We start from the raw sequence: 14,651 nt of genomic DNA, 5'->3' as shown, positions 1-14,651 counted from the left end.
GTTAATAGGCAAATCCCTCTCTGACAGATAATTCCTGTTGACACAGACAGTTGGGGAAGAGTTGCTTATAAAAATTAGTGGATGTCTTGTCTCATGCCAATTCCTTCTGAGGCCTTATTTGTATCCAACCCTACTTGGTAACAGATACCTCTCGGTCATGGGCATGCAGCCTAGAGAGAAGCAGCCATAGTATTTACCCAACGTTTAAGCACATGAACTGATGCTAGGAAAGGCGTTTCCTCCTCTGACATCTCACTGAGAAGGGATAAGTCCCAGCCTCTCTGTTGCCTTGATTTCCGGTGTCATTTGAGGCCAAAGGGAATGAAAGGAGCATATGCAAGAGATCAAAAGATAATCTTCTGGATCACTCCCCAGATTGTTGCCCAGTTGGGCAGCGCCCAATTCTGTCTTCTGTTGGACAAAAACAGAATAAATTGAGCCCTTTTAGGTTACACAGTATTTTACTGGGTCTGTGGGTCATTTACAAATGAAATTGTGCTAACACACCAAGGGAGGTCCAGGATTAAGCACTGAACTAGCAGTTCTACTATTCAACCCATGGAGTCCCAGTGAGTCAGAATGGACTCCAAGACAACTGGTTTATTGGCTGGTTAGTTGGTGAGTGTCTTGTTGAATTTACCAAGAGCTGGATTCTGGGAACAAAGGCAAGTATACATCTTTGTTGATGCTGTTGTTCTGTGCTTTTGGGTTGGTTCCAACTCATAGTCACCCTAAGTCCAACAGAGCAAAACACTACCTGGTCCTGTGCCATGGTGGAGTAGTGGTTATAAGTTGGGATGCTAATTGCAAGGTCAAAAGTTCAAATCACAAACTGCTCCCAGAAGAAAGTCAAGATTTTCTACTCCCATAAAAGTCATCGTCGTGGAAATCCACAGGGGCAGTTTTACCAAGTCCTTTAGGGTCACTATGAGTGAGAATCAATTTGATGGCAGAGAGATAAGTCTTTGACACATATCAACTAGTAACTACTAGAGATGTATCCTTTTACAAAGCTTGATGGCATTAATAACTGGAGAAGAAAAGAAAGGGGAAAGTCCAAAGAGAGTAAAAAAGTCAAGATGTCATAATTATTAGTAGAACAGTTGCCAGAATTTTAACAGTTGGAGGGATTAGAGGGGCTCTGGAGAGATAGAGCGAAGAGTCTAAGATGACTGGCAGCAAGTGTTACAGACTTTCTTTGTGGGACCACAAACAATTGGTACATTTGAATTATTCCATAGCAAAGAATATTGACTATACCATGGACTCCAGAATAATGAACATATATATATGTCTTGGAAGATATATGTCAGAATACTCCTTAAAAATGAGGATGCTGGAACTTCCATGCACATAGGTTGAACACGTCATCAGGAGGAACAAACCCTTGAAGGAGGATATCTTTTTTGGCAATGTAAATTTTCAGAAAAGAAAGAGGAAGGTGCTTATTGAGTTGAACTGGTACAGTAACTGCAACAACGGGCTCTAACATGACATTGAAGATGACGTTGACAGAAGAGTATCCCATTCTGTCGTACGTAGGCTCACTATGATTTGCAAACAACTCAAAGCACCTGACAATAACAGGGAGAGTTGGCTAGCTTTGAAAGCTATTCAGAAGGAAGTAGCGATTATATTTAGCTATTAATCAGATGAGAATGACAAGGAAGATAAAAGAGGATGTGGTTCCATCCGTTGAGACTGGGAACACAGAAAACTCCAGTCCGGAGAGGAGGATGAGTGCATTTTGAGTGCACTGAGTTTGAAATGTATTTGGTATAGCCACATGGACACACCTAGTATATGGTGAAAAGATACTTTCAAAGAAGACCGAAAAGAGGCACGGGCAACAGTATTGAAGTAAAAGTAGAGGTGGGAGATAGCACAGAAAGAAAGAAGAAAATAACAGAAAGAAAGAAAGAAAAGAAGGAAGGAAGGAAAGGAAAAAGGAAAAAAAATAAGTGAGTGGAGTAGTCCATAGTTTTAAAAGAAATCCCTATGTGCCAAACACATACAATGGGGACTGAGAATGAACACCATTCTTGCTCTGTGAAGGGCTATTGTGAAACTACTGTGTCTGATCCCTAACTTGACTGTTCTGGGCCTGAAATTATTACCTTTTAGCCCACGCTGTCACTGGAATCTGGAGCCCTGGTAGCATCTTCAGCAATGTTAATCTTATTTTTTTACATAATTATCATTTATACAGTACTCTACAAAAAGAAGTCAAGATTCTCTTCCCTATCGGAGCACAGTTCATTGTTGGCAGGCTCCAGCTATGACCTGGTCTCATGTTTCTGTTGTTGGTAGGTGCTGTCCAGTGGGCTCCAACTCAGCCCAGGACACGTACAACTGAAGAACTGCTGCTTGCTCCTGGGCCAACCTCACAATTGCTGTCACTTTTGAGCCCATCATTACGGCAAATCCATCTTATCAAGGGCCCTTTTGTTTTTTCACGGCCCCTTCACTTAACCAAGCTTGATGCCCTCCTCTAGAGACTGGTGTCTTGTGATAACATATCCAAAGAGCGTGAGATGAAGTCTCGCCATCCTTGTATCTAAGGAGTTTTCTAGCTCTACTTCTTCCAAGGCAGATTTGTTTGTTCTTTTAGCAGTCCATGGTACTTTCTATATTCTTCTCCAACACTGTAGTTCAAATACATTGATTTTTCTTTGGTCTCCTTTATTCAATGTCCAATTTTTACATGCATATGAGGCACTGGAAAATACCACGGCTTGAGTCAAGTGCACTGCAGATTTACCTAATGTAATGCATCTTTGAGCTCTGGACTACTGCTTCTATGAGCAGTAATTGTGGATTCAAGCAAGACAAAATTCTTCAAAACTCCAATATTTTATCAGTTTTTTCCTGTTACCTATCGGGCTAATCATGAGGGTGTTTGTATTCTTTACACTGAGGTGCAATCCATCCCGAGGCTGCATCTTTGGTCTTCATCAGCAAGTGCTTCAGACCCTCCTCACTTTCAGCAAGCAAAGTTGTGTCATATCGCAGGCTGTTAATAAGCCTTCCTCCAACCCTGATGCCACATTCTTCTTTCATATGATCCAGCTTTTCTAAATGTTTGCTCAGCATACAGACAGGATGAATTCAAGCTCCAAGTTGCAATATTGAACGAGTCTATGTGGCAAAATATTGATTGATGCAAGAACCATTTAAGTAAAATGGGAAAAATACACAAAGCCACTGTAGCAAAAGAACTAGTTGATAGGCAACAATTTCAAGAGGTAGCATATGAACAAGGAAAAAATGGTGCAGAAAGAAGAAATCCAAGCTACACTGAAAGCATTCGCCAAAATCAAGGCTCCAGGAATTGATGGAATACCAATTGAAATGTTTCAACAAACATTGGAAGCATTCACTTGCCTATTTCAGGAAATTTGGAAGACAGCCACTTGGCTAACTGAGTGGACGAGATCCATATTTGTACCCATTCCAGAGAAAGGTGAACCAACAGAATTCTCAAACTATAAAACAATGTCATTGAAGCATTTATTTTGCCTCCAATCAAAGGCAAAGACTAGCTCTCATTCCCACTCTCCCTATCTAGCATGGCATGCTGTTTTAAATAATGTTCTCTATTTCACTTCTCTGGGTTCCAATACCCATTACAATGGCCACACAGGACTCACAGCAAAAATGCATTTTTTTTTTTATTAAGGAAATGGTTTATTACGGAAATTAACAAACTGTAATGACAGCTAGAAATGCTCAGGATAGGTTTTTTAATCATGACCTATTACAAAGTTCTTTCAGATCTGCCTATAAATTCCCAAAAGGACATACCACTCTGCTGGAAGACTCAACTGGAAGGCATTCCACTCAAGCTCCATGTGTCAGCTAATCCAGCTCCCTGAATTATATACCCAGAGGCATCTCACTCCAGTAAGCCTCAGCTTGAAGGCACTCAGCTTCACTTCAGGGGGTTGGGAAGCCCAATATCCTAAATCTAGTGCCCAGAGGCCCCCAATCCCAGTAAGCCAACCTCCTGCACAAAGGCACTCAGTTTGACTTCCCATGGGTTGGGAAGTCATCAGTGCTCCATGCTTGGCCTCCTGGTTCTGCTGCTCCTCCTCTGATGTGACAGCTGTCTTCTGGATCCAGGAGGTTCTCCAGGCAGGGATCCTAGGTCCAGGATCTTGCTGGTATTAAGATATCACCCCCTGCTAAGCAGAGGGATCATTATGTACACAACAGGATGGCATTGCATGAAATCCTCTTCACAACTACTCACAAATGAATCCTCTCAGTATCTTCCCCCACCTTCTTATCAGACCCTTTCAGGAAATTGTTAAGATCATAAAACAAGGACCTTCAGCATTGCCCTGGCAGAGCGGAGACAGGCCCTCTGGTGGGAGACATGTGTAACAAACCAACTTTCCGGGTGACCTCGGAAAGGCTACCAAGGATGTCTTCAACAAAGGAAATGGGTTTGGCATGGTCACAATCGACCTGAGAACCAAGTCTTGTAGTGGAGTGGAATTTTCTACTTCTGCTCATGCTTATACTGATACAGGAAAAGCATCCGGCAACCTAGAGACCAAATATATGGTAACTATGGACTTACCTTCCCCCAAGAACGGAGCACAGACAATAGTCTAGGGATAGAAATCTCTTTGGAGAATAAGTTGGCTGAAGTGTTGAAACTGACTCGATGCCATATTTGTACAGAACCCAGGAAAGACGGGTGAGAAGTTGAAGGCCTTCTATAAGCAGGATTGTTTCACTCTTGACAATAGTGTTGACATTGATTTTTCTGGACCAACCCTCTATGGCCGGGCTGTGATGACCTTTGAAGGCTGGCCTGCTAGCTATCAGGTGAGTTTTCACACAGTCAAGTCCAAACTGTCACAGAATAATTTCTCGCTGGGTTATAAGGTTTCAGACTTCCAGCTGCACTCTCATGGGAATGATGGCACTGAATCTGGAGGTTCTGTCGACCAGAAGGTTAATGAGAAGATTGAAACTCCAATAAACCTCACTTAGATGGTGGGCAGTAACAACACCAACTTTGGCATTGCTGCGAAATGCAAGTTGGACTGTAGAACTTCTCTGTCTCCTGAAGTAAATAATGCCAGCCTGATCAGACTTGGCTGTACTCAGTCCCTTCGACCAGGAGTCAAGCTGACCCTCTCAGCTTTAATTGATGGATGAACTTCAATGCCAGAGGTCACAAGATTGGCCTGGGATTTGAACTAGATGTGTGATAGTTACATAATCTATTGTCAATTTGAGACTTAAGAGTGAAGGGGTGGAGTTTAGCCTGTCAATCCGGTTATAGCTTGATGACCTCATTTGGAGGTGCTAAGGAGATAAATAGCTCACTGGAGCTGGAACACACTCTCACTCCCTGGAGACATTACTGACGATGAGGCTGATGGAGCTACACTGATGCAGCCAGAGTCCAAAGCTGGAGGAGTCACTGAGATACTTCTATCACCACTGGATCCACATACTTTCCACCCACTGGCCTGTGACCTTCCTGGTGTCATTGCACGTATATTGTAAGTCTGAAGAGGACTTTATAGATTAGTATCAGATATATGGGTTAATATCAGACTTACGGGCTTGCTCTAGACTGGGTTGGGATGTTTTCTTAATGTACAATTACTCTTTGATATAAAACTCTCTCCTACACACATATGAGTGTCTATGTATTTGTTTTTCTAATCAACCCAGGCTCACACAAGAAGTTTAATGTGGTTTTGAATAAAGCATCAGATTTGGCCATGGGGGTGAAAAGAAAAGCACCCACTATGTTTTGGCCTTAAAATTCCTCTGTGAAATTTCAAAAGTGTTAACTTTTATTCTTGCAAAGAATCGTACACCTTCCCAAGCTGGAATCTAGAGTTTGCAAGTCTATCCTAAGGGAGGTACTTGGAAGTATTCTTAGAAGTTGTAATATTTGTGCCACATTTCAGTTCAGTACCTCCATGTTATTTTAAGTGCGCTCCTCAATGACAGCGCAATGTGTTGTTATAAAGGAAATGACCCAACCCTTCAGTTTATACATCACGCCCTGCATGTCCTACACCGCTTTTTCACGACCTTTAATTATATTGGTCTCTGTGCCGTAGTGGAATCTTTGATTTTTGCATCAGAGTAAAATAAATCCATCACATTTGGAACATAAAAAAAAATCATAAAATAAGTAGGCCTTACATTCTTATCAAGGGTTCAGGAAGGTGGAAGGGGGGGGTGAGGGGAAAAAAGAGGAGCTGATACCAAGGGATCAAGTAGAAAGAAATGTTTTGGAAATGATGAGGGCAACATATGTACAAATGTGCCTGATACAGTTGATGTATGGATTGCTATAAGAGCTGTTAAAAACAAATACGACTAGACCAGAGCATGTACACTGGTACAGATAAGAGTTCGCAACACAGGGAATCCAGGAGAGATAAACACCTCAGGACCAATAATGAGAATAAAGCTACCAGGAGGGGAAGAGGAAGGTGGGGGTAGAAAGGGGGAACCAAACACAATGATCTACATATAACCCCTTCCCAGGGGGATGGACAACAGAAAAGTGGGTGAAGGGAGACTGCAGTCAGTGTAAGACATGAAAAAAATATTTTATAAATGATCAAAGGTTCATGAGGGAGGGAGGGTGGGGGAAAGGAAAATGAGTATCTGATATCAAGGGTTCAAGTAGAAAGAAAATGTTTTGAAAATGATGATGGAAACGTGCAAATGTGCTTGAAATAATGGATGGATGGATGGATGGGTTGTGATAAGAGCTGTAAGAACCCCAATAAAATGATTTATTTTTTTAAAAAAAGAAGTATTCAAGAACAGTCACAAGACCTCTTTTCAGCCAAAATTTTCTGTCATTCATAATTTTGGTAGCTCTTTGTTTCTTTCTTTACAAAAAAATATTTGAGAATTCTTCACTCCTTTCTGAGGACATTTATCAGCAGGATAAGTTTGATTCAACACTCCAGTTCTCACTCATTCGTGCTGGCTCATCCCATACATTAGATTACCTGTGGCTGAGGGCATCAGAACAAACAGTAGAACCATGTGTTCCTTGGGGCTGCAATGTGAACTGACAGATGAACCTCATGGCTGGGCTTGGGAAGATGGCGTTCTTTCTTGCTGTTGGAATACATTTTAGGGCAGCTTCTTTCTGGTTCATGACGTTGTCTTTTCTGAACACTATAATTTTGGCTGTCTGGACCTTTCTAAAATTCCTTGTTAAGTGAAGGTGAGCCTTGCTAAAGAGAATGCCCAAAATAATACTTGCCAATAATTTTAAAGCAAATTTCAGTGGGGTTTTTTGGGTAATAAATGTGATTTTTTTTTTAATGTTTTGCCTAGATTAGAGAGCACAAAATCACAGAGAGCAAGCATATTTCTAGGGGAGTGAATAAAATCAGATTATTATTTTAAATTCATAATGAAGACTTCACATACAGTTTACAAAGAGCCTATTAAGCTTTCAACCCCAAATTAAAGATGGACATTTTATTACAATATAATTCAATATTTGTTGAGCATTTCAGCAGAATGGTGTTACATCATAAAGGAGGGTCACTTTTGAAATATATACCACAATCCTAAACTTTTATAGTCAGAATAAGTGTTGTTTTTTTTATAATTTTACAACTTTTATCCCTTTAACAATTGTTTGGCATTAATTTGCTTTCGATTAATTCAAAAGTGATTTTCCCCCTGCATAGTCAATAAAGTTTATTCCCTGTTCCTTCGGTACTCCAGAGCGCCCTCCAGCACCCTAATTCTCAGAGTTGGCATCAAAGAGATGCTGTTCTTAGTGATGAGAGACCATGGGCATAAAATGTAACTCTCTAGAAGTTTATCTTGGTTTAATTCCATATAGCAAAACCACAGTTAAAAAAAAGAAGAAAGAAAAAAGCCTTCATCATCTCATTTCCAATATCAGCTCATGCATGTCAGGCAAGTGATTCTACAACCTATTGTTTTGCCGCTTTATATTTTCATTTATGAATTTATGTAACAAGTCTGCAGAAAGAACTTGTTGTATCAAGACTCCCCACAAGATGCTGCTGTTAGAAGGGGGCATACATCTATGATAACAGAGGGGCATCTAACCCAGACTTAAAGAGGTCAAGAGACAGTTCTTGGAAAAAACTGTGGAAACTGGACATGTAGGGAGGAGGATGGTGACAAGAGAAGAATGGATTCTCGAGGTGTCAAGCCAAGATCTCAAGTGTGGTAGCTACCTGATTTCATGTCAAATTGAAATTATAGAAAAGTATAGGGATGGTATTCAGCCTGCCAATCAGGTTACGGCCTGATGGTGCCTCCTTGTGGGCGTGGCCTTCTCATCACGAGGGCCTGGGAATTGCTTGTGACTGATTCTGATGAGGGACTTATAGACTAGTATCAGACTTATGGACTTGAGTTGGACTGGGCTGGGATGTTTTATCGATATATAATTACTTGTTGATATAAAGCTTTCTTACACATGTATGACTGCCACTGGATTTGTTTCTCTAGTCAACCTAGCCTAACACACTAAGGAAGGGAAGTATGGCCATCATATAGGAACTCCCCCCAATTATATTCTGAACCTACATGTCCAATTTGGTATTCACCAAAAATATAAAACTATTTAAATTAAATTAATCTTTAAATTTAAGTAAATGTTATTTCCTCAGTTGCACTATCTACAGTGAAGGTCAACCATTTTGGATAGTACATCAGAGAAACCTCTGTTTGACAGACCTGGTCTAAATTATCAGAATGTTAGAAATGAGGACTTTCAAGTCAAACCCCCAAACTAATGAAACGATCCCTGAGCATGAGCTATAGGGGCCTGAATTCTGATGTGTCCTCCAATAATTCTAATTTGGAAAAGAGCCATAAATACTGTGAGGGGGCAGTAACTGATGAAATTGATGGGAATATGGGGATAGTTCACAAAGAGCTTTTGAATACTAACCTAAGGGTTTGAATCTGGAGAATGGGGAACCTTTGAAAACAATGAACCTTTAACTTTACCAGTAACTGGTTGGTGTTGCATCAATTTAGACTTATGGAAACCATGTGTCACAGTAGAATTGCACCAAAGAGTGATTTTCCAAAAGTCGATGGTTTCCAGAGCCCTCTTCTAAGATACTTCTGCTTGGACTAGGACTTCCAGAGGCTGATTAGCAGCGATCATATTTAACCATTTGCAAGTGAGGAACTCCTCAACCAGATTGTTATTGTTATGAGTTACCATCAAGTTCAGCCCCCAACTCACGGCAAACTCACAACAAAACAAAATGCTACTTGGTCCTGCACCAACTTCATGATCAGCTGGAGATCCATCTGCTGTGATCCTCAGGGTTTTCAGTAACTGACTTCCAAAAGATCGCTAGTCTTTTCTTCCTCGTCTGTCTCAGGCTCAGAGTTACATTAAAATCTGTTCAGCGTTACTGCAATGCACCAGCCTTCACTAGCAGGTGGGTGGTGGCTGTGAACAAAATACACTGGCTAGGAATTGAAATTGGGTTCACAACCTGGAATGTAAGACTTCTATCACTGCATCATCACTGACTTCTTGGTCTATATGTTTTTAGAATAAAGCAAAAGAAACAACAAAGAACAAGTTGCTGATGAGTCCATTCTGACTCAAGGTGACCCCAGGTGTGTCAAAGTAGACCTGAGCTCCATCGGGTTAGTTTTTCAGAATTGGATAGTGGGCCTTCCTTCAGAGACTCCACAGGGTACACAACAGCTTTAACCTTTGGGTTCGCAGCTCGGCACGTGAGCCCTGGGACTTGAGTCAGCAACATAGCATCACCCAAATTTCCACGGAGAGAAAGATTAGGACTGCATATTAGATGAAATGGTTAGCAATTAAACCTTAGCAGCGAACACGTTGTTGCTGTTAGATGTCAGCAAAGTGGTTCTGACTCCTAGTGACCCTGTGCACAACGGAACGAACCACTGCCTAGGCCTGTGCCGTCCGCACAGTTGTCTCTATGTGTGAGCCAGTGTTGCCGCGCTGTATTGATCCATGTTGTCAAGGGCCTTCCTCTTTTCCACTGCCCCTCTGCTTGACCGAGCATGATGTCCTTCTCCAGGGAACTCCAAAGACCTCCCCCATAGAAGGCTAAGATTCTGTCATTAAACTATAGAAAATCACACTTTTAGACCCAGATTTCAATTAATTAAATGACAGATAATATAGCACCTGTACATATGTTAAAGCCTTAGAGCAATTGGTTCATACTTATATGTGTGGCTTCAACACATCCTGACAATTAAGCCACTTTTGTTAATTTAGGAAACAATTTTCACTTTCACAGAACTGTCAGTGAAGCTAATATTAGACCCTGCCTATTCCCTAGTTCTTTATGAATGATCCCTATTCATTAAAATACTTAAATATAGGCCTTTTGCTGAACTCTTAAACAATCCCTTATCATTCATACTCCAAAAAAGCGTACTTGACAAGGTCTTTATCCATAGTCCCCCAAAATAACATGGCACAGGCAGACAAGCCCCCCCCAAACACATCTTTAGACATCATCTGTGCATTATATTTCTATTTTAATGAATTACCAGAAAATCATATGTCAATGACCTGTTTGAAGCTTCATCATTATTTTTTGACTCTGTTGGTAACTAGAAAACAAGCTAGATTTTAGCCTTAAAAGAAAGAAACTTGATGATTAATGAAAAAAGCGTTGCAAATTTTCTTTCCTTTTAGTGCAACCAAACTTCAAATAAGTAAAAGCCAAATGCCATGCTTGCTGAGCGTGAGGAGGATCCGAAGCACTTGCTGATGAAGATCAAGAATTGCAGCCTTCAGTATGGATTACAGCTCAATGTAAGGAAGACCAAGATCCTCACAACTGGACTAATACCTAACGTCATGATAAACTAAGAAAAGATTGAAGTTGTCAAGGATTTCGTCTTGCTTGAACCTACAATCAATACTCATGGAAGCAGCAGACAAGAGGTCAAGTTATACATTATATTGGAAATATATCTGTTGCACAAATCCTCTTTAAAGTGTTGAAAAGCTAGGATGTTACTCTGGGGACTAATGTGCACTTGACCCAAGCTATGGTATTTTCAACTGTCTCATATTCCTGTGAAATAAAGAAGACCAAAGAAGAATCGATACATTTGAACCATGGTGCTGATGAACCTTCAACATGTTGAAAGTACCCTGAATGCTAAGAGAACAAACAAATCTGTCTTGGAGGTGTAATCAGAAGGCTAGGGGAAAGATGGTGAGACTTCGTCTCAAGCACTTTGGACACTGCATAAGGAGAGACCAGTCCCTGGAGAAGGACATCATGGTTGGTCACACGGAGGGCAGTGAGAAAGTGGAAAGTCCTCTGTCAGATGGATTGACACACGGGCTGCAACAGTGGGCTCACACACAAGAACAATTGTGAGGCTGGCACAGGAGTGGGTGGTACTTTGTTCCATGTACACATTAGTTGGAACCAACTTGCAGGCTCCTAACAACATAATGATATCCTCTATTAAAACACATTGAAAACGTATTTCTCTCATGATATTGAGACCCTTAAGAGGTCATTCCTCTAATCCATTACTTCCCACATGTAAATTCACGGACTCTGATTTCTGGCCCTAATTATGAGTTGAATTGATGAAGTATTATTACATATGTTCTTCCATATTTTTACGGACAAACCTACTGGCATGGTAGTGGCTAGCCACACTGTCCATAAAGACCATAGCAGAATTTCTCTACCCTGGATAATAACTTAGGAATTTGCTTGACTGTTTTTAATTTTTTCACTTATTGTGAAATGAAAAGCTGAAAGTTTACAGAATACATCAATTTTCCATTTAACAAGTCATGCATATTTTGTTTCACATTACTGACTGTGACCCTTACAATCTAACATAGCTTATCTCATTTCTTCCCGAAAGGAAGTTGCTTTTTCTATTCCTCCTTTTTCATAACTCTTCTGTACCTTTTCCTTGGATAAATGCTGCCCACCACCCTTTTTTGGTCTTAAATGGTTGGTTATTCTAAGTTGTGCAACCTTCCTAGTGTTTTTTTTTTCCTGCATAGGCCTCTCTGTCGCTTGAATAAAAAGTTAACCATAGGGGTGAGTTCATTTCCAGGCCCGAGGGGTGACTAAAGGCCATATATACCCTTAGCCCTCTATCTGACCAGTTAACTTGGTCTTTTTCGTTTGTTTTCAAAATAGTTCTACTTGTTCCCATTACTGATCCTCTCTTATTTTTAATGAACCACTAATGTTTATTAGACACCGCCAACGACAATTAAAGGGTTTTTTTAATCAGAGTAAACATAGTCTTCATAATAAACAATTTCACAGTAGAACTGAGAGCTTAGAGTACTGGAAGTTCTAATACATTATTTAAAGAAGAATATGAAAAAAAAAAGAAGAAGAAGAATATGTAGCAAAGGTGTTGAAACATCATCAGTGGAGAAACCATAGCAAATAAAAATAATAACATTTCAAGCACATACATTATTTTTTACACTTTATTGCTTTTATCAAATTATTAAAGAATCGACTATTGGGTTTTTTTTCAAATAACTGTTGATTAATGGACTCTTGGGGCATTGAAAAATCACCTAATGTGTCACAGAGTCTCTTTATCTCTTTCATCAAGACCATAGCTGCAGAACATTCCGAGAGGAAAAGGGAGCTGTTTCCACTCTTCCTCCAATTCCTCTTGCCCTGGTTGTTCTTCCCGCCTCCCAGAGGAGAACACAACTCAGTCTTCTTTATGTGCTTCCACAGCACTCTTGTTGTGTTCTTCCCTTTTATGTGGGAGTAGAGGCACCACAGTGCAGCAAGGAACAACACCAGCTTTGAAGGAACAGGAAAGGGGTGTTCAAACTCTTTACCATCTAATTATTTCCTTTCAGCAGTGCAGTCTCAAACAATTTATCTAAACTGATATGAAACCCATTGCCCTCATCCGTACAATCGAAGCAGTAATCCTCAGGTGTATTTACTGTTTCTTGCATTGTGTGTCATTCATGTTTCACACATTGTCTCATTCATCCTCAATGATAACTACTTTTTGTTGAGGAGTATTATTATTGAGGATGAATGTGACAATGTGTGAAAAATACGTGGCCTTCAATAAATAACAAACACAAAATAAGTAACAATAATGACCAGTGAGGTCTATCTTCTTTTGTTTGATACTTCATCAGAGTCACACTTAGCAAAATCACACATCAGTTGCTACTCAGTAGATTCCAATCCCTGGTGACTCCACGTGCATAAGAATAGAACTGGGCCCCATACGGTTTGTAAGATCTGCGTTCTCATACGGAGTTCACCAGACATTTTTCCTCGGGTGCCTCTGAGTGGGACTTGAACCTGTGGTTAAGAGATGAATGCATTAGTTGTTTACACAGCTGGCAAACTTCAGAAATGCCTACATTCAACAGGGCCTAAATACTAAATCTCAGGCCAAATGTAAACTCCAGTTTTGTTCCACAGATTAGAGCCTATCCCTACCAGTATTGTCAGTCTATGCAGAACTTTCTATGTATGGATCCATAAATAATTGTGGTCGGTTAAATATTAATTTCAAATATACTTTATACAAAAGACAAATGAAAGGGAAATTTAAAATAAATATATTCAATGAGATGTACAGTCATCTGTTTATCTGAACTGTCAGTGTGATTTTCCCCCCTTTTAGTTCTGTTTTTCCTGTAGAACAGTAAAGATGTTAAATTTTGCTCTGTAAATTGAACCAAAAGAGGCACGATTTGTTCTTTTCCTTTGAGAAATATTGGAGATTATTGTACTCTATGAATAGTATAATTACTTTCACAATAACAGAACACTGAACGGGCACAGGTGTTGGGGTTTGTGTTGCAAACTGTGAGTGAAACCATCATTAAAAGCTTTGTTTTCAGTGTCACAAAACCAGGCATCACTATGTGCCTTACGGTTGCCAATACTGAGCGTATTCATACAATTAGATTCTCCTAAATTATGCAGAACAGTCTCTCCTGGAGGAGACAAACCATTTTAGAATGTAACTTCTATTATACCTTTCTCTCCCTCAACCACAGTCTAATAAGAGCAGCAGGTATCCGCAACTACAGAAGCTCTTCCTGAAAGGTAACCTAATGATAAATCATTCCTGTTAAATGTCTCCCCTGAGCATGTTTTCTAAGGCTTCCCATGGACCAAATGAGCTAAGGATGGCGCCTACTTTCTCTGTGCATGTGCTACATAGATCTTCCCACGCATCTGTCAGGAATCTGATCCCTTTGCAATAAGTGGAAAGGAGGTGTGGAGTTAAGCATGACTTCAAAAGATTTGACCTAACCAAATGAAGAGTAGAGTTTTCATTAACTTAGAGGAGAAAAAAAGGCAGAAAATGGGGAGTCCACAGGGCAAGGATTATATGAAGGGTTAGAGTAGATGTTCTGGTTTCATCAGATTATGTTTGAAACCTTCTGGTGAAGATGGCAGTTATCGTTTTACAATAGTCTAGAGGTCTTGGTAAAAGTCGGGTTTGAATACATTCCTGGGGTGAGATCCAGGTAGTATGGCAGGGGCCAGACCAATCCAGGGATACCTATGGTAGCCAATTAAAAAGGAGGGGGAAAGGGAAAAAAAACATGGGTAGTGGGAGAACAGGGCACTAACCCATCCAAGGGGGTGAGG

At 40.3% G+C, this 14,651-nt stretch overlaps 1 long non-coding RNA gene and 1 pseudogene across 1 annotated transcript in view; one reads left to right on the top strand and one right to left on the bottom strand.

The window, feature by feature from the left end:
• Positions 1-4,378: 4,378 nt before the first annotated feature.
• On the top strand, positions 4,379-5,225 carry LOC101655632 (annotated as a pseudogene).
• Positions 5,226-12,259: 7,034 nt separating this feature from the next.
• Positions 12,260-14,651, bottom strand: part of LOC123521111 — a 10,143-nt gene continuing 7,751 nt past the window's right edge. The window contains exon 3 of the long non-coding RNA XR_006679587.1: positions 12,260-13,343. This is a non-coding gene — a long non-coding RNA (uncharacterized LOC123521111). The remainder of the gene's footprint in view (positions 13,344-14,651) is intronic.

The sequence above is a fragment of the Echinops telfairi genome, unplaced genomic scaffold, assembly GCF_000313985.2.
Source record: "Echinops telfairi isolate 266 unplaced genomic scaffold, ASM31398v2 ScPeMD7_7469;HRSCAF=8507_1, whole genome shotgun sequence".
NCBI lineage: Eukaryota > Metazoa > Chordata > Mammalia > Afrosoricida > Tenrecidae > Echinops > Echinops telfairi.
This window is presented reverse-complemented; position numbering and strand designations above follow the sequence as displayed.